The 25,578-nt window shown below is 39.5% G+C and overlaps 1 long non-coding RNA gene across 1 annotated transcript in view; it reads right to left on the reverse strand.

Moving 5' to 3' along the window:
* Positions 1–651: 651 nt before the first annotated feature.
* Positions 652–25,578, reverse strand: part of LOC132103542 (uncharacterized) — a 206,026-nt gene continuing 181,099 nt past the window's right edge. The window contains exons 2-4 of the long non-coding RNA XR_009423393.1: positions 1,778–1,826; positions 1,585–1,649; positions 652–892 (exon numbers count right to left, since the gene is read on the reverse strand). This is a non-coding gene — a long non-coding RNA (uncharacterized LOC132103542). The remainder of the gene's footprint in view (positions 893–1,584; positions 1,650–1,777; positions 1,827–25,578) is intronic.

Here is a 25,578-nt window from a genome sequence, read left to right on the forward strand (position 1 = left end):
GTTAAGCTTCAAATGGGCAACATCACGAATATGGAAACGGATTTCTACCGACTGAGAGAATGAGAAAGCCCAACCTTATCTTTTGCTTAGCTTTAAATTATTATTTAAAGCGCTGGGTCAAAAAGGGACGAACCCAACCAGGGGCGTAGTTTGTGTGGGGGGGGGGGGGGGATAACCCCCCCAATATTTAAATCTATGCGTTACAACCCCCCCCCCCAATATTTATACCATGATAACAATATCAGTAGGCCTACCCAAACTTCAACCCCCCCAATGTTCAAACCAAATCTACGCCCATGAACCCAACGCTGGGTTATTTTAACCAAACCAGTTGGGTTATTACGTATAACCCAGCCTGCTGGGTTGCTTTTTTATGGTCTAAAATTACTATATTGCAGGGTTTCAAAAACCATAGCGGGTGTTTTTTATCGCTGTATTTCAGAAGCAAAACTACTGTTTTTAGAAAACGTTCCATTTCATTTTGCATGTGCTTGAAAAGACAGTACACAAATAAACCACAACATTAACACTGATATTATAACATTTAACAGACAAGTGTGTGAAAGAATGTGAGCATGTGTATGAATGACAGAGTGTAAACTCTTCTACTAAACAACACAGAACAAGCATTTAACATTGTTTTTACATTGTTTATACACTTACAGTTTGTTTCATAGTCCATGAATACAGATCATGCATCACTGTCAACTTTCATGATCTCTTTAGCATAACTGATGTAGTCATGAAGAACCTCCATCAGCACAGTATGTGACATCTACATCATCCAGGGCAGCGTCCTCCTTTAAAACCACTGCTGCATCAGTTTAGGAGAAAGGATGTTCTCTACTTTGACCAGCATTCATCCAGTCACCGCCTGTTCTTCATCAGTGGCCTAGAAAGAGAGACACATTTGAAAAAATAAAACATTTAATTAAACTATCAATTTTCAGGTAGAGGTGTATTTACATCTGTAAGCATAGGTAAATAATCTGTGTTAAAGTTTCAACACTTTGTGTGGTTGTTTAATGTCTCGGTCCACCACAGCTCTCGTGAAGGCTATAATGGCAGCACTAGTGTAAGTGCATGTCATATTGTTTGAATAAATATACTGCTTTCAGAAAGCTTCTTTACTGAAACATTAAAACAGACATGACATTCACATACCTCACAAATTGTCATGTACGTGGAGGGTTGCTCTTCTAAGGGTTTAGTTCACCAAAAAATAAAAATGGTCATAATTCACTCCCCACGTTGTTCCAGACCCACACAAACTCTGCTCATTTTTGGAAAACAAATGAATATATTTAATATTCTCTTAATTTGTGTCCTCCATTGCTAGTCTGGGAGACCAGTATTTTATTTGGAACATAGATGTTTGCTATCATATAATTTAAGATTTATTCATATATAAATATCAGAATGAATTACTTCTACAATAACTCTGGATTTATGAGGCTTGAAAATCCTGGTTATCTAGACTACAAAGGGATTAACAAAATTATGAGAAAATTTAAAATATATTCATTTGTGTTGTAAAGACAGACAAAAGTCTTGCAGGTTTTAAGATTTTTTGTTTGAACTTACCTTTAAGAGGGAAGACCAAGAATGATGACTCTCCAAATCAGACAACTCCAAAGTTGGTTTGAGTTCTGCAATGAAAAACACAGACATCAATGGTTTTAATGAAATGAGCACATAATCATGCTGTTGTTGCATCAAAATGTGAAGCAAACCGGCAGGGGACAACAGAAACATTTATTTTCTAAAAATAACTTACATAAAATCTCAAAAGAATGATGCTCTCCCATGTCTCTGGCTTTTAACATCTACAAAAACAAAGAAACAAACATTATTTTACTCTTAGTAAAAAAAAACTACAACTGATAACATGAATTTATGAAGTTTACTTGCCTTAAACGATCTTTCCCTCTCTTCAGAAGAAGCTGAGAAAACCACATCCTCACACAAGCAGACTTGTGTGTCCTTAACTCCAGTTAGTTTGAGTTCTGCAAAGAGGGGCATCAATGGTTTCAATAAAATATGAACATGTGATCACACTGTTGTTGCATCAAAATGTGAATTAAACAGGCAGGACACAACAGAAACATTAATTTTCTAAAAAAAATAACTCACATCAGTCTCATAAGAATGAAGTTATCTTGTCTCTGGATTTCAACATCTACAAAAACAATCATTATTTTAGTCTTAGTAAAAATAAAGATAACTTGATGTTATTCTGAAGTTTACTCTCCTTAAACTGTCTGTCCCTCTCTTCAGGAGAACACCATCTCCTCCTCAGACAGTGTGTGACTCTCACACAAACAGCTTCTGTGTCTTTAACTCTCAGTGCAGACACAGTGAAGACATGAGCTCGACAAGTCTGAAATATTACATGCAAAACATACTTTTAACAATTACCACTTCAACAGCCTCAAAATAATTATGCTAGTCTTTACTACACAATGCCGTTTCCTTTAGGAGACTAAAGTACATTCAGTTAAACTGCGAAAAATAAGACAACAAATTAACATGAGTGTAACCATAACCGTCTATTAACACCTCAAAAAGTGCAGATAATGTCAAATTTTATGTAAATATGACATAAGACATTCACGGACGTTATATTAAAGTACCTCTTCCATTCAGTAACGTTAAATGAGGCCGTTAAGAACTCAGTGTCTGAAGCGTAAACCGCGTCCGTGTTTTTTTTTTTTTTATATAACGTTAAGCTCCTTTGTTTCCACCTTTCATAAAACCTTCCGCCTTTCATACAACATGGGTAAACAATAAACGAAAACTTTACATTTTGAATCTTTAACTTACTTACCATAATGTCTTTCACTCGCTACTTTCATGCTGAGAAAATGGCGGCTGCTCACACTGGAGACGTACGATCTTAAGGTGACGTGCGTGCTCTCCTTCACGTTCGCGTTCTCAACCCAGCCCCGCAGGGTTAAAATCGAGACCACTTTTCAACCCAAACTTGGGTTAAAACAACCCAAAATCCTACGCAGCGGTCTCAACCCAGCATTTGGGTTGAAAAAAAACCCCAGCGTTTTTTAGAGTGAAGGTTGCTGTCCCATTTTATAGAGTTGTTCATGTAAAAAAATCTAATTATATTGTTAGTTCTACTTTATATTGTTAACACAAGTTCATTTAGGCTATTTAACATGCACTGTGACATTTTATCCTTTTTAATTTATAAACTCCTTAAAATTTTAAAGTTAATTTAATAGTATTTAAATTCAAGTTAAAAAATAGGTTTCAACTGCTTAAATTATTTCTATGAATTTCTATGAATTATGAATCTTGTAGAAAATAAGTGTTTATTATTTAAGAAAATAATGGAAAAAATAAGGGACGATCCAAATATTTGTTTTGCTTCACCTATTTATGTAGGCTACAATTATTCAAAAATAAATAAATAAATAAATAATAATAAAATGTCATAAAAAAAATACCATCGGCCTGAGTAAATTTGACCATATTAGAATTGTGACTTTAAAAGTTAGTGACTTAGGAGTTGAAAATACTGTGAAATTACAAATGGCATTTGATTTTAGAGCATAACAACTGAAGGATCATGAAACGTTAACCAATAAAGCATTTTTTTTTAACAATGGAACTTGTGAACTAAAATACCAACAACCATACTGCATGTGAATAAATAAAATGAATACTTTTCATAACATTTCATTATTCATAAAATGCATAACGTTTCTGGTGTTTGGATTTGTACTTATAAATATAATGAGCTCCAAGTTTAAGAATAGTCCTAGACTGGTTCTTTTCTTTCTGTCTATTTAACAGCATTAGCTCAATAAAACACGTCTTCCTTCAGGTAGAATGAATGTGTTCCTGCTTGCTAAATGTTGGTCTCATGATCAATAAGTTGTATTCGCCTCAATCTGATTCAGTAAAGTCAAACCGCAGACATTGAAGCGGAGTCCCGCGCGCTGTGAGGTGGGAACAGAGGATTCTGCTTGGTCTTAAAGCCTCCCGCAAACATCCACGATCACAAATAACAATGATTTTCGTAAGATAATGATTAATTATTAATCGATAATTTGTTATTATCATAATGGTCTTGTGGAAATAATAATATGGGCTGCTAGAAAATAATGAATACAAAGAGTAGAGCTGCTGAGTGCAGGCATGTTTCAGCCTAGTAACACACCGTTCCTCAGAGCCAAAACACAGACCGAATTCTGTTCAGCTGGAGGGGGCTGGGTTTTTGGGGGTAGTTATGTGTGGCTTGTGGGGGTCGAGATAAAGGTGTGAATTGCTCTTTCGTATGGACAGTGTCTTATGAGGCTTTCACTTGCTGAACTGGTTTATAAAGGACTGTTGTTTTGGTTATTGACTAAAAAATGCTCTGCCTCCACGTAAGATTTTTCTAGTTCTAGTCGTTCATCTGTTATATTCAACTAATCAGAGGTTTATATTAAATTTACATAATCAAGTCTTAATATATTCCGCGCTCAAGCACATGCATTAAGTTTGCCACAAAGCACATGCAGAATTATTATTATTTATTAATAAACAAATGTTTTCTTGTCTGCTGCAAGATGAAATTCACAGTGCTGGCTCTCTCCGACGAGAGAAATGCAACATTCACAGATTGTTGAATGTTGAAAATTAATGCGCCCTGTCATTAATGCGCATTAATAATTTTTGCACAAATAGTTGCATATGAATATTAATTTACATTTTGCATATGCATTACAACGTAAATTATTTTTTACATGCAATTATCCAAAATAAAACCTAACAAGATTTGTAATGAAGATAAAATAAATAAGAATAAAAGCTGCACATCTACCATCACACTTGAAGTACAAATCTTGCACATATTTTACACACAGTCTGAGACAGAGACACGCCGCCGAGCAGAGGATGAGAGGAGCGGTGTGATTCTGACTGGATCAGGAGAGGATATTAAGAGTCTTGAGCGTCTTGGTTTCCACTCGCTTTTAGAGCCTCCATCACGAGTACAATTCATGACAACAGCCCGTAATATAACTGCATATTTAGCAAGAATTCATGTTAAACATATTTAGCTATGGCTTGATCAAGTTATAATGACTGCAATAGTCGAGCGGGATGTTACAGGCTATATGAGTTTTTCTGTTTCTTTTACTGATTATTTTCGGGTTAAAGCATGATTTAAACAGATTCACACGCAATCGCTTTAGCAATAATGCATTCAAACAAGTGTGATCTTACAGTGCTGCTACATTATCAGTAGGCTATCTGATTTTGAAATCTTGAAGAAATTAATCGATCTGTTTAGATAAAATAACTGACAAAAATGTACTGTTATTTTCCTCACAAAAAAATTTGCACAGCAGAAAGCAGCAATTAAATATTTAATGCTTACAATGTTATTAGTTTGGCATGTGATATAGGGAAAAAAGCTTACACACAATAGCCTAAGCCACTTTGAAACTCTCCTGCTATTTTTTATTTATTTATTTATTAAATACTTAAGGCACGGAGTGAAGGCGAGCGGTATTTCTGGTATCAGTGCACGTGCAGCTGATGCTTTGAGCGCGGAGGGGAAGTTGTTGCTGCTCACAGACTCTGCTGCCGAGTGAGAGAGATGTTTCACCCGACGAAATGAAGACGACCACGGCAACACAAGAACAGCACATCCGCCGAAAGCAACCTGCAGCAATGCTTGTTCGTCGGCTCGCCAAGCCTTACTTTTGTAGGTCGCATGGCAGTAAATAATACGATGATATGATCATGCTGTCAATACAGATATTTTATAAAAACATTAAAAACAAGCAGGGCTGTAACATAACCCATTAAAAAATGCACGCCAGGTCTACACCGGACAAAAGTGGGGTGATCCGACAAAAGATAACAGAACCCAGTGATGGATACACACGATCCCCATCACTGAACTGATGCTCGTTCTGTTTATGATGAAATGTACTGATACTGTGTTTAGATGATCTGACACTGTAGTGTGATGTCATCAAGTTTAGACACACTTTTCGCACGACAACTCTCACATCCGGTGTAGACACAGACAGTGACTGCTCTATTTACAAATAAGTTATATAAGAACAAAAAAAATCCTAAACCAGCGGCATACCGAGATGGAAATTTAGACTAGAAAATATATTTACACTTGCTCTGTCCTCCGTCCATGACACTGACTCACTGCGGAGCTGCCAGTTTTAATCTGAACAGCTCTTAACGCAGAGTGGATGGTTAGATGCATGATGGGCTAGTATAAAAAAAAAATAATAATAAAATAAAATAAAGGTCTTTCCAGCATTAACGTAATAACATTACAGTTTTTTATCATCTTTTCTCAGTTATAAATTTATAACTATATTAAAACTTGTTTTGAAAAATTTATTTGTCATTTTAAAATCGATTTAAATCATAAATCTGATTTTTTTTTTTAGGCCATATGCTATCGCCCAGCACTAAAAGCAAGTAAAGAAGGCTCCCTTTAAAATCACTTAAGTTGTCAGTTACTGAAGCTCTTTTTTACATCGTGTGCAATTTGTTGATTATAATGAGAGAACTTGAGTTTAATCATGAGAACGGTTTATTAATCCTTCCATTCTTTAGAGTTTCAAAGATTTAGCTAAATCGTGCAGGTTTAATTTATTTGTTTCTTGTTTTAGGCCAATTAGGCATAATTAATGTGAATTAATTTATACAGCTTCACATTTAAACATGCAAGAATGTCATAATCAGTTTACAGACAAATGTATTTTTCCCATGAAGTTATCTGTCAAAATAAAAGACAGATAACGAATAACAAAAATGCATGTTGTTTTATTAAAGGAATTTTAAAATATAAATTAAAATATAGGCATAATATATGAAAATATTGACATTGCATATTAATCCATGTAGCCTACCCCCCTAAAATAGGCTACCACTTTAATGCTCCGATGCAAAGTAAACCACAATTTCTTTTGAATAATATAACACATAATTCATATAATATAAATAATACTGCACACCTTTTAAATGTATCAAATCTAAAATATGGTTTAATATTTTTAATTTTGTAATATTTTTTATATATTTTTTAATATTTTTTACCGCGGCGGTAAAAGGGCCTTTAGGCTGTCTACCTACTGTATTTGGACTCCATGGAGGAAGGGGACAATTTCTGTATATTCAATATAAATTACTATCTCTGAATGAACCAATTTCTGAATAAATAAACAACTAAAGCTAATGCATTGGTTCTGTGTGATAAACAAACCCATAGTCTGGATGATGCATGTGCTGATATCTACAGACTGAGTTACTCCAGCACCATTACTTTCAGGAAACCTTGCATTACTTTAATCAGAATCAAGTACTCAGCATAAAACCTGCTGATATGAGGCTTTCTCTGCTCTGTTCGGAAGCACAAGGGCGCCTCTTACAGGAGCAGAGAGGAAGTGAACCAAACATCTGACTGATTCCTACAGTTTCAACTTACTCATAGAGGAAATATATGAATGACACTGTTGGAGCAAGAGACAAGATTTGTAGTCCTTAAATATATAAACTTACATCAGAGCCTCCAAACACCCTGTGATTGCCATTCCATGTAGAATTTCTTCTGAAAACATTTTGAAATCTGCTAAAAATCCCAAACTCCACCATACATGAAGACAGTGCATGTGTTCATCAGCTGTCAGCTGTGAACTGCTCTCAGTTCCCAGCAGATACAGTGACAGCGCATGGAAACGCCGTTACATCTAAACACATTAAAGCAGCATTGATCTCTGTGCTCGCGGCCGGCCATCAGATGAACCAGTGCGTTTGAGTCAGACTCTTTTATGGTCACACACAGAGGTTTATTTGTTCCTCTGTCAGTCTACAATCCATGTGTTTGATCACAGAGACGGAGGATGATCGTACGAATCGTTGAAGGAACCACTCTGTGCCTGTGCAAACGTCTGCCATGAACCAACAGATGAAACACGTGACTGTTCTGTTTCAGGGTCAATGCTTTACTTCTATAACACTCCATACAGTACAGATTGTGTTAAAGCAGATTTACAGAGATAAACAGGAAAATAACAGAGACAATCATGGAAACTCACAGGGCTGCACGATAAATCTTATTTTAATCATGATAATTTCTGCTTCTCTTGATTATTTTTTGCATTTATTCTACAGCAGTGCTTCTCAGCTGGACTCAAATTTTACTTTGAACTTTCAGTTATTGGCGTGACAATAAGCATGACATGTATGACATTAGCTGTATAAAAATTAAAAAAAAAACTGACATGGAACAAGTGTCTTAGTATTTGATATTAGTGTGAAATCTATTATAAAAAAATACAGTAATTTGACATCAATGCCAAATGAATAGAGAGCATTTTCTACCAAAATGTCAAACTATTTTGTGAACAATACCAGATTATACAGCATTATTATATCCATTAACTACACCATGAAACATATTTTACTAAAAGGTTTGTTTTGCTTTCATTTTAATTGTTTTGTTATGAAGTTTGACATGATATATATAAAATTACATTACTTTTTGTGTATCATTAACAGTGTTCATGGAAAAATAAACAAATTAATTAATTAAAATAGTACAATTATAATTAGCACCACAGAATTACAGAAGAAGCATAATAAATAAATACATAAATAAAAAATAAAAAAACCTTACATTGTGTTATTTGTATTGATCATTCAGTGTTTGTGGGTCAGTTTAGTATCCCCAGACTATCAGGGGTGTTGAAAATGCTGAAAATGATGTTTAAAATTAGGCATATTTAACAAATGTCAAAGCGAACAAGATTGAATTTTTCAAAGAAAATAAAGCTAAAGTTAAAGCAATGACTTCAAGGTCATGGGTTTGATTCTCAGGGAATGCATGAATTGGTAAAATGCAAACCTTGAATGTGTATTGAGAGGCAACTAATAAAATGTACAAACGTATGGGACACAACCGTTTCAGGCATTGACATCTGATTTGCTAACTATTAAGCAGAGCTCTTTTGAAAGTGAAATCTCATATGTTTTCCTTGCTATTCATTGATGTACTATGCTATTTCCCAAAAATCCAATCAGCAGCGCACAAAATCATACTCGCAATGTGACAGGAAAGAAAGCGCTCGTCCAAATCTTTGGCGTTGCGTCTCAATGGCATGCCTCTGACTGGATCTTCAGCTTGAACAGCTATTGTACGAGCTGTATGCTGTAGCCTTGACTCACACAATAAGCCATGAATCTGCTGGAGCTCGTCTGGATCTTGAGAGGTGCAACTCAAAACAGAGGCAGCACCATCACGGAGCACTGTTTGTAAGCTCTCAGATGCCTTCCTTTAAACACATTCATCCCGAAGGATGAATACAGCTTAATATCAGCAAGTCCTTTTGAGCCAGACTCTGCATCTGAGCAAACCAAATGAAATATGTGATGAAGAACAAACAGAATAGTGTCTGTTTGGCTTTTCATTGATGAAGAGAAAATAGAGATTTTTGAACTGCAGATGAACTTAAAACACCACATAAGAACTAGAGCTGAGCAAACTTTAAGCGTAACTTCTTGCATTTTTTCATTCATATCATTAAAAGAGGAATATATTTTAATCACCCCTTTCTCTGAATATATCATTTCTAATGGATATAATATATAATATAATTTCAAAACACATCAGCTGTTACAAATCTGTCTCAGATGACACTCTGCATTTTCTTTTCTTCAGAAACCACAGGGAAACATGTTTTCCCTATTGTATGGATACATTTCCATTCATTGCATGTGATCTAGGATAATGAAGGATGCTCAATGTTTGAGAGCCAGTAAATTGACAGGGTTTTTTTTTTTGCTACAGATTTATTGCCTCATTTTTGGCCAAAACCCAAGAGCTTGAAAGCACTGGATAAAAATAAGGCCCACTAATGGCATCTGGATATTAAATTATGTTAATGCATCTCAGAACCATTAACAATGTGGCAAATTTTTAATAAATTGGGTATCTATTTCTCTTCTAATCCAGCCATTTAGCTCTGGAAAGCATGAGAGAGGTGTGTTTAATTTAAAGTTAATTACTTGGCTAATGTTATTTCTTGGCGTTCGGTCTAATGGGGGATATTACAAACTTCTGAAATGTTCTGGTTTTAATAAGGGACGATTATGTGTGCTTGAGACCAGTACCTGACAGAATCATTAGAACTGCACACAGACTCTGGTCTAACGAGCTGCGTCAATCTGCACAATACTGTGCATTAAAATGTTTGTGGAAAAAGCGGGAGAAGCAATTAAACATCCAATATTTAAGTAAATTAAAAACATCGACAAGATCAATATCTTATTTTCTCTCTTCATATAATGCTATGCAAACATCAGTGTTTTCAATACATATAAAAATATACATATTCCTAATTATAGCATCTTTGTTTACTGGGGGACAACAAATATGTATTGTATGTTTATGGTGCCAGATATTACTCTTCTGTGATTGCAAACAATGTCACCTTACGTTTCCCGTCGGCTCAGCTCTTCATTGGGTATTAAGTGCAGTCATTATGAAGGGCAGCTGTTAACACTAGCTCTGAGTTTGACTCTGAAGAACAGCAAACAGGTGGGTGGATCAGACCTCAGCATCCTACGTAGGCTGCTTAGTGCTTCACAGCTTCTGGAGGACGTTCATCCACTGTCCTTTATGTTCTCGGGCCCCATTCAAACAGCACATCCTCTCACAGTAAAGATGCGCTCTTAAAGACTATTGAATATGGGCTTATTGTGCTAATCTGACAACCTGAGAACAAACAGCATAATGCACAAACCTGATCCACAGCCGCGAGCCGTCTCCGGCAGGCGACACTGTGTGTAGGTGACACTGTTCATCTGAGGGAGCTTCTGTGTTAATCCTGCTGATGAAGATTGAATGTTGCTGTGCCACCATCATCCTCAGACTCTGAAAGGGTCATTGAGTCACACGAGGAGCACTCAGACTCTTTGGATCACACTGGCCTTTAGAAGAGCAGTTATCTCACATTCTCAGTCAAATTCATGTGAAACGATGTCTGCGCTCTGAAATACAGAATAGACAAGTGAAACAAATAAATAATTATTTTCCTTATTAAAGTCTTTTTGTTATTATTATTCATTTTGTTACATTTTACATTTTTATTCAAGATTCAAAGATTCAAGATTACATTATTTGTTCCTAAGGAATTTTGTCCTGGACATAAATGGGTTTATATATTTGGATTTAATTGGTGTGCCTCGATTTATATATAAATGTATTTATATATAAAAACAATAACATTTTAAGTGTATGTAGAAATATATTTTGGGTCTTAATGTTATTAATTTAATGATTGATTGCCATATGTGTGGAAGCTTGTTTCCACCACAGGGCAATCAATCAATCAATAAACCAATCAATCGGTCAATCAATTAGTAAAAATAAAGTTTATATCTTAACTTATATTTTCAAATTTGATAGAAATTGGTTAAAATTAAAACTTCCACAGTGAAACCTTCTTACAACTTTTAGTAATTTATATCAGTCTGATCTATCTATTAATGGAATATCTGAATAAAACCGTTAAAACCTTTTAGTGGGAAAAACGTCACTTGAATTTCCCCATGTGTGGGTGAATGTACATATCTGTTTGTTAACTTGTTGAAAGGTTTGAAGCTGATGCATTGTCCACATGTTTATTGAAGCTTATACATGATGTGCTGGGATAAGATTAACTCCAGCAGCTCCAGACACCTTCACGGAAATCGGACCGCCCACTTTGTAATGCAAAACAACTCCACGCGGCTTCAGAGCGGCCCGTAATGGAATTCACAGAGGATTTTCACAGGACACAGATAGCAGCTGTGAATCCATTGTGATCCTCCAGACGTTATACATGTATATCAGGGAGTATATCACAGCTGTCTGAGCCTGAAATCCAGCCAATATGTTACAGCTGGACTGTATTCTTTACTCGTCTGCAGTATTCAGTCTCACCTCTGTATTGAAAGAGAGTCAGAAAGCATTATACACCAACACCGGCTGATGGACAGATTGCATTCTGATTGGGTCTTATTTATTTCTTCTGTAATAGGAAAGGATTGTTGGGATCCTCAATCCTGAGGTCTCGAGAACTATGACTGTTCTGAAATCAGCTTTGCTTCTATACAGTAGATGAGTTTACGAGTGTTTGTAAACCTTGAACTGCATTAGTGGATGAGAAAAGCAGTCCAAATGTCAGGAAAACACATCTCCACTCCAGAATGATATTTCAGACTCAGATGCACTTAAGTACACATTATTTGGAGAGATACTGGCGGGCTGAGTTGGGGGCTTTAGAATGATTGCCCTGCCAAAATTTGTATTTTAGAGCGCAAGCATTTGCCGAACCATCAGGTATTTTTCATTTCACTTGAGCCCCGAGGTGATGCCGGATTATTACCGGCCAGTGATGCTCTGCACTGGAAAATGAATGACTTGATAAAGCACAAAAATGCAAAGTAGCTGGGGAATATTTAAGCTTATTCATTGTGCTGGTTCATATTTGCTTTGGAACAAGCCTGTCCCGCTGCTTTCCTCAGGGGTCTCCATCTCTCTGATAGCCACTAACTAAACATGCAGCTCGATCAGCTCAGAAAAGTTAGAGCACACATCAGTTCACAGGACCTTAACAAATTTCAGAGAAAAAGCACATACTGTTACGGATCACTGGGATAGCTGAGGAGTAACAGACAGAATGGTTTATTGAACAGACACAAGCAGAGGAGCAGGTAGTGTAGGGTGGAGTGAGGGATGGATCCGTGCAGGCTGGGTGAAGACGTCAGAGGAGGAAGGTGAACCACACACGCACACTGGGGATCTGGATCTTCGGAGAATCGCTGGAGAGAGGTAAGTAGAAGAAGAGTTAGTCCTTAGAGTTAGAATACAGGTAAGACCTTGTCACGAATGAGACCGGACATCGATTGAGTGCGTGTGTGTGGTTTTTATGGTGCTGAGGTGATTGGGTGGTGATGAGGATCAGGTGGATGTGCTTAGTATTCCGGTGAGGGCATGCGTAGTGATTGCGTGGAGGTGGAACCTGGCGTGTTTGTAACATTACCCCCCTCCCCACGGCCCGCTCCTGAGGGCCGAGGACCCCGACGACGTGGTGGACGTCCTCTTCCCCTGGGAGCTGGTCGGTCAGGATGATTGGAGTGGAAGGTGTCGAGTAAGTTAGGATCCAGGATGTCGTTGCGTGGGACCCAGGAACGTTCCTCTGGACCGTATCCTTCCCAGTCCACTAGATATTCCAGTTGTCCACCACGACGCCGGGAGTCCAGGATGTCACTCACTGCATAGGCTGCGCCATCGTCTAGGAGGAGTGGAAGGGGGGGCTTCCGTTTCGCCAGGTTCTGTGGAGGGAGAGACATAAGAATGTTGAGGTTTAAAGAGAGACATATGGAATGTGGGGTGAATCTGGTATTCAGGGGGTAACTGGAGTTTGTACGTGACAGGATTGATCTGCTGGATGATGGTCAATGGGCCAATGAATCTGGGACTTAGCTTGCGGCAGGGCAGACGCAGGCGTATGTCCCGGGTGGACAGCCAGACTTTCAGACCGGGTTGCTACGTTGGGGCCTCTGATCGGTGAAGGTCGGCTGTTGTTCTACGTCTGCGTAAAGCCCGCTGGAGTTGGTGGTGTGCCACGTCCCAGACCCTCTCGCTCTCCCGGAACCAGTAGTCGATGGCGGGGACATCCGAGGGTTTACCTGACCAGGAGAATAGAGGTGCTTGGTAGCCAAGTAGGGAGTTTTGTGCGTTCTCGGCCCACCCAAGGAACTGGTTCCAGGAGTTCTGGTGGCCGTGACAGAAGGTACGGAGGAAGCGTCCAATCTCCTGAACCTTAATCTCCGTCTGCCCGTTTGACTGGGGATGGTACCCGGAGGACAGGCTGATGGCCACACCTAGGAGTGAGTGGAAAGCCTTCCATACCCGGGAGATGAACTGGGGCCTCGGTCCGAGACGATATCCTCTGGGATGCCGAAGTACCTGAAGACATGATTAAATAACAGTTCAGCCGTTTCCATGGCCGTGGGCAGACCCTTTAAAGGAAAAAGACGACAGGATTTAGAAAATATATCCACTATGACAAGAATGCAGGTATTGTTATCTAAAGGAGGAAGATCGGTTATGAAGTCCACCCCTAGGTGTGACCACGGGCGATTGGGAACGGGCAGAGGATGGAGCTTGCCTGTTGGAAGATGGAGAGGGCTTTTGAATATGGCGCAGTTTGTACATCCATTCATGTACCTCCTGACATCCGAGGCCATGTTGGGCCACCAGAATCGTTCTTTCAGCAACGAGAGGGTTTCATTGACCCCCGGGTGACCAGTGCCAAGCGATGTGTGAGCGGAGTGTATGAGTGGAGTGCGCTGTGTCCTGGGAATATACTGAAGTTCCGGTGGGCAACCCGGTGGGCTGTTGGTGGTAGGCTCGGTAGGAGGAAGGGTCTCAGCAGACCAGGTAATAGGAGAGATGATGATTCCTTCTGGAAGAATGGTTTCTGGAGTTTCGGGATTCTCTTCGGGGGCGTAACACCTGGAGAGGGCGTCAGCCTTCAAATTTTTCACCCCTGGGCGGTATGAGATGGTGAAATGGAAGCTGGTGAAGAGTAACGCCCAGCGGGCTTGTCTCAGATTTAATCTTTTGGCCACTCGAAGATACTCTAAGTTCTTATGATCTGTTAGGACCAGAAAGGGGTGTTTGGCTCCCTCCAACCAATGCCTCCATTCTTCCAAGGCCAGTTTGATGGCTAACAATTCCCGGTTGCCGATATCATAGTTGACCTCCGCCGGGTTGAGTTTCCGGGAGAAAAAGGCACATGGGTGGAGGCGACTGGGATTCCCCTGCTGCTGAGAAAGGACCGCTCCCACTCCGGTGGTCGAGGTGTCGACTTCCACGAGGAAGGGTCGGTCGGGATCGGGATGGACCAGGAGTGGGGCGGTCGTAAAGGCCTCCTTAAGGATATGGAAGGCCTCTGTGGCGGCAGGAGTCCAGGAGAGAGATTTGGGTTTGTTACGGAGGAGACTGGTGAGAGGGCTGGTGATGGTACTGAAGTTTTCTATAAACCATCTATAGAAGTTGGCAAAGCCAAGGAACCGCTGTAACTCCTTGATGGTGGTTGGAGTGGGCCAATCTCTGACGGCGTTTACCTTCCCCTCGTCCACTGCCATGCTACTGCTGCTGATGTTGTATCCAAGGAACTGCACTGAGGGCTGATGGAAAGAGCACTTTTCGGCCTTGAGATACAGTTGGTAGGCCCTCAGGCGTTGCAGGACCTCCGCAACGTGGCGTTGATGTTCTGCCAGGCTCCGGGTAGATGAGGATATCATCAATGTAGACTAGGACGAACTTGTGGAGGAACTCCCGGAGCACCTCGTGGATGAAGTTCTGGAATACGGAGGGGGCGTTAACAAGTCCATACTGCATCATGCAGTATTCATAGTGGCCTGTAGGGGTTATGAGGCGGTCTTCCACTCGTCCCCCTCTCGTATTCGGGTGAGGTTGTAGGCGCTGCAGAGGTCCAACTTGGTGAACACACCACGGTGGCACCACGGAGATGTTCCAAGGCAGCTGGGACGAGGGGAACTGGGTACCTGAACTTCACTGTTATATTGTTGAGAGCCAGATAATCAATGCATGGTCTTAAACCTCCATCCTTTTTCTCCCCAAAGAAGAAACTCGAAGCAGCAGGGGAGGTCGATGGACGAATATAACCCTGAGCCAGCGCCTCCTTGAAGTACTCCTCCATGGCCTTCTCCTCAGGAATGCATAGGGGGTATATCCTTCCTTTAGGCACTGGTTCACCCGGCAGCAGATCGATTGCACAGTCCTACGGCCGGTGTGGAGGCAGCTTGGAGGCCCGTTTGGGGCAGAAGACGTCACTGAAGGGGGCGTAGCAGTGAGGGATAGCAATGGATTGGTTTTCCACTGGGCTCTCTATTGATGTGGAACAGACTGGAAGAGGTTCAGGGGAAGGTGTGGCTGGAACTGGACAACCTGGGATGCAGCTCTTGAAACAGGCGTCGCCCCACTTCAGGACTTTGCCCGTCTTCCAGGAGATTACGGGGTTGTGCTGCTCTAACCACGGGGGAGGGATATGGGACCCACACTATGATGCACGCATCTCCTGCTTAACGGCTTGCCGCCGGTGATAGTGTGACGGCGTTGCCGTGGTAGCGAGCTTGAACTGAAGGCAGAGGGCGCCGGAGATGAAGTTGCCGGCTGACCCAGAATCGAAGAGGGCGGAAACTGGAAGAGATATGTCAGCTGCAGTAAGTGTCACAACAGTGGTGAGTGGTTTCATTTGGTATCTTGAAGGGAGAATGGCACTCACCATGGGACGAGGAGGACGGACGGGGCATACAGCGATGGCATGCCCCGGGGCTGCACAGTAGAGGCACAGATTCTGGGCCAGCCATCTTTGTCATTCAGCCATAGAGAGACGATAGTAGTCTAGTAGCATGGGTTCACTGGCTGGTTCTGGGGAGCTGACGGCCTCTGGTCGGCAGAGTGGTGTAGAGGAATACGGCTGGCCCTGGTGCTCTTCGAGGCATGATTGCATACGAGTGGCGAAGCGGATGGACAGCTGGATGAATCGTTCTAGCCCGATGGTGTCCTCATATGCAGCGAGATGCAACCGCACTCAAGGTTCCAATCCCTGACGGTAGGTAGTCAGTAAAGCCTGTTCGTTCCATCCACTGGAGGGCGCTAGAGTCCTAAACTGAAGGGCATATTCATTGACAGACATTTTCCCCTGTTTGAGATTATACAGCTTCTCACCAATGGAAGAGAGGAAGGTGAACCACACACACACACACTGGGGATCTGGATCTTCGGAGAATCGCTGGAGAGAGATAAGTAGAAGAAAAGTTAGTCCGAAAGAGACTGGACATTGATTGAGTGCGTGTGTGTGGTTTTTATGGTGCTGAGGTGATTGGGTGGTGATGAGGATCAGGTGGATGTGCTTAGTATTCTGGTGAGGGTGTGTGTAGTGATTGCGTGGAGGTAAAACCTGGCGTGTTTGTAACACATACAATTTTTTCTTTAGCAATATAACTTTATATTTTATATAAAATTACCTGCAACTGGCTACATGTTACTGGCTTTCCACAAGCGCACACACTTCAGTGTTAAACAGTAAACTAAGTCTAAAGAAAGGGTTGAGTGCACATAAACACCCCCCCCCCCCCCAAAAAAAAAATAGTTTCTTCATACATTAAAATAGCTTGAATTTAAATCTGCACCCTTTCCTCTGTTAGTATAAACAGAACCATGAACCACAGCCACAGTCTGTTCCTAAGACAAAGCAAATATACATGGAAGGGTTATTACAGGTAACTAAAACTATAACAAGAAAAAAAATAATATTGAAATAAATATTTTTATATAACTATAACTTCAAATATAATAAACTTTTAACTCATTTCAGCTATAGTTTCCTAATAAACATTTCTCATTTTCATTTAGTTTATTTTAAAATAACACTAATTATAATAACAATAATACTATATAGACATAAAAAACTAATAAAAAAATAACAAAAACACGTACACGTACTTTAACAAATAACTAAATAGAAACATAAAATATAAAAAATTTAAACTATTAAAAAAAATTGTAAAGTAAAAAAATAAATAAATAAATAATAATATTATATATATATATATATATATATATATATATATATATATATATATATATATATATATAATTTAGTTGATACCAACATAAAACTAAAAGTGCACAAGTCATATTGGCTACTTTTATAATGGCTGATTATAATAATACTTTTATAACAATTACATTTTAAGGTGCTGTTGGAACTTGACAGACACTGGTCACCATTCACTTCCATTGTATGTTTAGCAGCTTTAACATTCTGCTAAACTCATCGATCTGAATTCCTAGAAGTCACACAGGATTTTAATTTTTGAGTGAAATCTCTCTTAAATGTCCCGAAGAATCATGTTCAGAGCACATGAAACATTCAATCGGTCGAGACTGTCCAAGCCTTCAATTACAGAGCATCATGAAATAGCCTTTGCCTCGGCTGAAACCCTGAAGATTTGACGTAGACAGAATAGCACCCGTGTGCATCCGTGTGATTACATGTGTGCCTTTACTATCTGGAGTGAGGTTATGGCATCTGGGAATCCAGCTCCAAAGACACACTTACACTTCAAAAAGCCCCACTCTCAATAATGCAGTGTTGATGCTTTGATCTGAAACACTGACAAATCCAGGAAGGGAATTTCCCCTGGTCCGAGCGGATCGGCCCGCTCTGATGTCTGCTGTGTTCAGACTAGAGGTCTTCACGGGTCCAAAAATTCGTGCCCGAACCCGAAAGAGACCCGTAATGTACTACACCGAACCGACCCGGACCCGTCTAATATTTCAAAAACTGGACCCGGACCCGTGTAGATCCGAGAAATGCCTACCAGGACCCGACCCGGACCCGTATATTATTTAAAATCTGGACCCGAACCCGCCGGGAAGACACAGACCCGACTGGACCCGACGTTCACATATTCCACCTTAAATTACTATTACAAGTCAATAAACCTGTTGCGAAAAATAAAGCTTTTTGTCTTACCTAATTTAAAGAGGCGTAGTATCTCTTCCTTGTACCTGCCTGTGATGCATTAATCCTCCGACAAGAAAGTTATTCATGTTATTCCTCTCGTTATTCCAAGTCCAAGCTGAATCCACTCATTATTTCAGCTTAAAAATCCACTTGATGTCACGGTGACGGATGACAAATCCTACTGTGCACATGTACATTCTGACTCGAGTTAACTCGCATAATAACTTCGACTCTTTGCCCTTTTGAACTATAATAACGATAGCTCGTACAATGCCATGGCTGCTGACGTTATTTATTTGCTATCATCTGATCTCTGTGCTCTCTGCTCTGCATCGAGTCTGAATCTGACCACTAAAACTTTAAGATTAAACGGTTTATTTATAATATTATAAAAATGGGAGAAAATGTAAAACGCGGTTTGGCGGTCGAAGTGTCCCTCACTGGTTGCCATATAAACATGAAACGCGATCGAGACTGCACATGCGTGCTAGCTGTATCAACCTAAAATGCTTTAACGCAATTTGAGCGTCATAGAAAACATTAATGTGACAGTTCACCTCAGATTGTGTTGCTGATTTGAAATATATTAAATATGAGTGTGTCAAGTCTTTAAGCATTAATACCGTGCGTGCACTTGTATTAACTCTGAGTCTGCGCGCTCTGCTTCTAAAAGCAGAGAGAGAGAGAGAGATCGATCACTTTTTTTGGCTCACTCTTTTCTTTTCCTAATTTTACAAGTTGCAAGTTACAAAAAACACAAGCAGTCTTTGATCACGGCCGGGTGTTCTCCGAGTCCGATGATTCCGATCGCACGGGTATTACACACAATGTTAAACAGACCCGGGACCCGAGGTAATAGTTTCGGACCCGACCCGGACCCGGCTGATGATTTAAAATATAGACCCGAACCCGTACGGGTCCCGGGTCGGGTCCGGGGTCGACGGGTCTCGGGTGCACTGTGAAGACCTCTAGTTCAGACTCACAGGGGGGGGGGATTCATCCCCCACATAATCTATGCCCCTGTCCATAATATTGGTGTCGCAGTTTTGGATTTCAGCCTTTCCTTTTGCTCACGCCACACATGTGAAGTGTCTGTGCTGGTTACTTTGGCATCTGTGTGACTGTTTGTGTATAAAGTACCTGAAAGTCATACTCAAGTAAAAGTACAGATATCTTACCAGAAAATGACTTTGGTAGAAATTTAAGTCACCGTTTGGAATATTACTTGAGTAAAAGTCTTAAAGTATTTACTATTTATTGTACTTAAGTATTGAAAGTAAATGTACAAGTAAATGGGAAAGCAGCAAATATATATACATGTTCATACAAAGCTTGAGTAGTAAGGTTGTGTTCAGTTTCACATATTTCTTCCATTTTGTATTTTTGGATAAGAATAAGAAGCACTTCATCTGTATTTTGTATCTTTCATTCTAGCATAAGAAAACATTTCTGGAATCCGCATTTGAAATAGCATGTATTTACACAGTTTATGTATCTCAGAGGGGACATGGATTCATTTAAACTGCAGATATATGGCGTTATTTCCCTGTCAAATGTCGAGAGTGCATAATTGTAGCGCGAAAGTACATTAATATAATGCGCGAGCGTGAATCTCTCTTCTCGCGCGCAGAATATAATGTGCGGAGCGCGAATCTCTCTGCTCCCGCGCGCGCTCTCAGATACACGTTGCTCTTGTAAGAATGTTCTCTGGGCTCGCTCAGAGAGTATGCCTGCACTAAAAACGTGTTCAGTGCAATCACGAATCTCTCTTCTTCGCTTAAAGTAAGCCTGTACGTGCTTAGACTGCGTCCAGTGCGTCCGCGCATGGCCAAGTACTCTTCTCTTCGATTTCTTTCTCTTTGCTCTTGGCATAAACGCTGTCAAAACGGCAACAACCAATCAGAAATAGGTTTCAACGACTGACCAATGAAAACGCGACATCGTACATGGAATCTTATTGGTTTATATTGAACCGCACATGGAACACATGGAATAAGTTCACTGAAGTTCAATCAAGACGATACATTTGACATATTTAACATCAAAACAAATAAAACTGGTTACCTGAGATCGTCGATTCGGAGGATCCATCTTGGCTCGTCTTGATTGAATGCCATGTTATGATTGATGATCAGCTGACTTTCTCAGACCACATTGCTAAAACTGTCCGATCCTGCAGATTTGCTTTATTCAATATCTCTTTATTCAATGCCCTCTTGGCAGGTCTTCCAAACAGTTCTATAAAACCTTTACAATTAATCCAGAACGCAGCAGCAAGATTAATTTTTAATGAACCAAAAAGAATACATGTAACACCTCTGTTTATCAATTTGCACTGGCTTCCAGTAGCTGCTCGCATAAAATTCAAGGCATTGATGTTTGCCTACAAAACTACTACTGGCTCTGCACCCATTTACCTAAATTTGTTACTTCAGACTTATGTGCCCTCTAGAAGCTTGCGTTCTGGAAGTGAACGTCGCTTGATTGTGCCATCCCAAAGAAGCACAGTCACTTATAAGGACCTTTAAATTAAATGTTCCCTCCTGGTGGAATGATCTCCCCAACTCAATCCGAGCAGCTGAGTCCTTAGCCATCTTCAAGAATCGGCTTAAAATCCATCTGTTCTATCTTTATTTCACCCTCTAACACTCACTATTCTAATTCTATTCTTAAAAAAAAATCTACCTATTTTTTCTAATATTTTTGTATTCTATTTTCTTTTAATTTATTATGCAATTGTGTGTGTATGTATATGTGTATGTATGTATATATATATATATATATATATATATATGTATATGTGTATATATGTATATATATATGTATATGTGTATATATGTAAATATATGTATATGTGTGTGTGTGTGTGTGTGTGTATGTGTGTATATATGTATGTATATATATATATATGCACTGGTGTATATGTGTGTGTGTGTATATGTATATATGTATATATGTGTGTGTGTGTAAAGACCTCTAACACAGCTTGCTCTATTCTTTTTTTTATTCTATCTGTTTTCTTTTTATTTATTATATTATTTAAAAGCCCATGCTTCGTGTACTGTGTTAACCTAACTGAGACTTGTTATAGCACTTATATTTCATTGCTCTTTTTCTTGTTTTTGATTACTTCCACTGTCCTCATTTGTAAGTCGCTTTGGATAAAAGCGTCTGCTTAATGAATAAATGTAAATGTAATGTTCCATGTGCGGTTCAATATCAACCAATAAGATTCCATGTACGATGTCGCGTTTTCATTCAGTCAGTCGTTGAAGCCTATTTCTGATTGGTTGTTGCCGTTTTGACAGCATTTTATGGCAAGAGCAAAGAGAAAGAAATCGAAGAGAAGAGTACTTGGCCATGCGCGGACGCACTGGACGCAGTCTAAGCACGTACAGGCTTACTTTAAGCGAAGAGGAGAGATTCGCGATTGCACTGAACATGTTTTAAGTGCAGGCATACTCTCTGAGCGAGCCCAGAGAACATTCTTACAAGAGCAACGTGTATCTGAGAGCGCGCGCCCAGTTCCCGCGCGCGAGCAGAGAGATTAGCGCTCCGCACATTATATTCCGCGCGCGAGCAGAGAGATTCACGCTCGCGCACATTATATTCCGCGAGTATATTAATGTACTTTCGCGCTACAATTATGCGCTCTCGACATTTGACAGGGAAATAACGCCATACAGATACAGATGTACAAATAGGCCTCATGTTATGTTTTTAACATAAAATGGTGATAACTGATATTTGAAATAATTTGAAACATGAAAAAAAGTCGAAATGTGAAATTAAAACCGCTAATAGGTGACAGCAAGAAGATGTAAATGAGTGAGTAATTGAGATTCAAATGATTCATTCAAACGGCTGATTCATTCAGATTCAAAGCATTTGACTGTGTTAATGAGTGAATCACTGATTCATTTATTCAACTGATTCATTCAAAAAGCTGATTCATTCAATAAGTTAACACCATCCATTTCTCAGAGACGCAAAACGGTGCTGTGATCTGGTTGGAACTATTTGTGTTGGAAAACTGAGAAAAAAACAAGCAATCTTATGTCTAAAATGTAAGTCATTTATTGCTTTACTGAACTTGCATAAAATGATTATTAAATGTGTTCATGCATCTGCAGAAAAAACTATGATATAGATTAAGTTAACTAGGCCTACATGAGATGATATAGATATAAAAGCATACAGAATGATTTTTGCTGTCTACAATTTAGAATGCCTGGAATTTTGAGTTTTAATGTGCGTGTACTCTGTGGTTGGAGATATTTGGTGGCACATTACAACAACACTTACTATATTATTGCAGATGATGCTGTATATCGCACACCTCTGACTCGACTTGTGTGGGAAAATAAATTTTTTTAGGAGTCTATCTTGCAAACGCCAGACCACAGGTTCATCAACCCTGCTTTCCTGCAGTCTGTGTTCTTCTGACAATTTTGTAGTAAGTAACAAATACACTTGGGGGAAATGTATCGGAGTAAAAGTATACATTTTAATTAGGAAATGTTTTGGAGTAAAAGTTAAAGTTGCCTGAAATATAAAAACTCAAATAAAGTACAGATACTCCCAAATATACTGAAGTACTGTAACAAACCATTTTTACTTCATTACATTACACCACTGGTTACAGTAGAGATGTCACTGAAAGACAATTATTACCTCATATACAGTCCCTCTAATTAGACCATGTAGTTATTAATTGATAATTACCTGACCATCATTTTCAGAGTTCAAAGTGTGAAGCTCATTAATTAAATGGTACGGACGGTGTGATTATATGCGACTGAGATCTGTGGATTTCTGATTTCCTCTTTAGTCATCCCAATAACTCAAGGCTGACATGGCCTCATATAATTAAATGATTAAATAATTGAATTATATATTTCACAGTACATTACTGTACATCTCTAACATTACATAAGAGACATATGACCCTTCTTCATGTTAATGAGCTTCAAAATAGTTTTGATTCAGGAAATGAACAACACATCAACAGAAACATTAATCCATAAATAAATGAAGGTGCAAGAAAGAGCTGGACTGTCCATCTACAAACATCAGCATCAGAATCAAAGAGTGAATTCCTCAGAAGGAAGCTGCCAGATGCTGTGTGTGTGTGTGTGTGTGTGTGTGTGTGTGTGTGTGAGAAAACATGGCTGTGACTGGGAAGAGACAGGGGTCATGCTCATGTTTCACCTGGACAAAGGACAAGAAGCAAAGACATACTAACAAGACTCAGCTCCTCACCAGTCTGACACTGACCACACACACATCACACACCTTTGCCATTAAAAAGCAGTTCTGGGGTCTAAGGGCCATTAAAGCGACACCGTTTACAAATAAAAGGTTTTACAGATTAAAAAAAATATTAATAATAAAAATCTTCCGCTGAAGTGATATACCAACCTACTAAAGTAATCAAATCAGTGACGTGACATACAGCCAATTATGGTGACCCATACTCAGAATTTGTGAATTTGTGCACACACACAGCAGTGAACACACACACACACACACACACACGGATCAGTGGGCAGCCATCTATGCTGCGGCACTCGTGGAGCAGTTGGGGGTTTGGTGCCTTTCTCAAGGGCACCTCAGTCGTGGTATTGCCGGCTCAAGACTCGAACCCAAAACCTTAGGGTTAGGAATCAAACTCTCTAACCATTAGGCCACGAATTCCCCCACTAGAAACCAAATTAAGAATCAAAGTTAATCACAAGTAGCGTTTCCACAAGCTGATATACTGTAAGTGCTAAGCAAGCCACTTTTATTTTTATAGCACTTTATACAGTAAAGATTATTTTAACGCAGCTTCACTGTAATAAACATTAAAGTAACTGAATCGGTGAATGTGATTTCATCAAGTATAACATGTTCTTGGATCAATATACCAATCAACCAATCAGAATTAAAGGATAAGGTTTCAAGAAATGTCAGTTTTAGGCTTACAGTCTGGGTAAGATGCTTCTACATCATTGTTATGCACTTACCATTTCCCTTTGATTTTAGAAATACATTATCGATAGGGTTAGGTTTAGGGGTAGGGGCTGAGTTAGGTCTATATTTCTTGACATCAATGTTGATCCAGTATCAGCAAAAGATATTGATCCAGGAACATGTCTTACTTGGCAAAATCACGGCTACCAAATTAATCAGTGATGAAATCTCTGGCAAACCCAACTTCTGATGCTGTAGCAAGAAAATATACAGGTGCTGGTCATATAATAAGAATATCATTAAAAAGTTGATTTATTTCACTAATTCCATTCAAAAAGTGAAACTTGTATATTATATTAATTCATTACACACAGACTGATATATTCCAAATGTTTATTTCTTTTAATATTGATATTTATAACTGACAACTAAGGAAAATCCCAAATTCAGTATCTCAGAAAATTTTAAGATTGTGAAAAGGTTTAATATTGAAGACACCTGGTGCCACACTCTAATCAGCTAATTAACTAAAAATTACTGCAAAGCCTTTAAATGGTCTCTCAATCTAGTTCTGTAGGCTAAACAATCATGGGGAAGACTTCTGACTTGACTGCTGTCAAAAAAATGGCCATTGACACCTTGCACAAGGAGGGCAAGACACAAAAGGTCATTGCAAAAGAGGCTGGCTGTTCACAGGGCTCTGTGTCCAAGAACATTAATAGAGAGTTGAGGGGAAGGAAAAGAGTGGACTGCAGCTGAAGTCAGTGCTTCAAGAACCTCTACGCACAGATGTATGCAATACAAGGGTTTCAGCTGTCGCATTCCTTGTGTCAAGCCGCTCTTGAACAACAGACAGCGTCATAAGCGTCTCACTTCAAAAAGGACTGGACTGCTGCTGAGTGGTCCAAAGTTATGTTATCTGATGAAAGTAAATTTTGCATTTCCTTTGGATATCAGGGTCCCAGAGTCTGGAGGAAGAGATGAGAGGCACACAATCCACGTTGCTTGAGGTCCAGTGTGAAGTTTCCACAGTCAG

Source organism: Carassius carassius, chromosome 24 (genome assembly GCF_963082965.1).
Source record: "Carassius carassius chromosome 24, fCarCar2.1, whole genome shotgun sequence".
Lineage (NCBI taxonomy): Eukaryota > Metazoa > Chordata > Actinopteri > Cypriniformes > Cyprinidae > Carassius > Carassius carassius.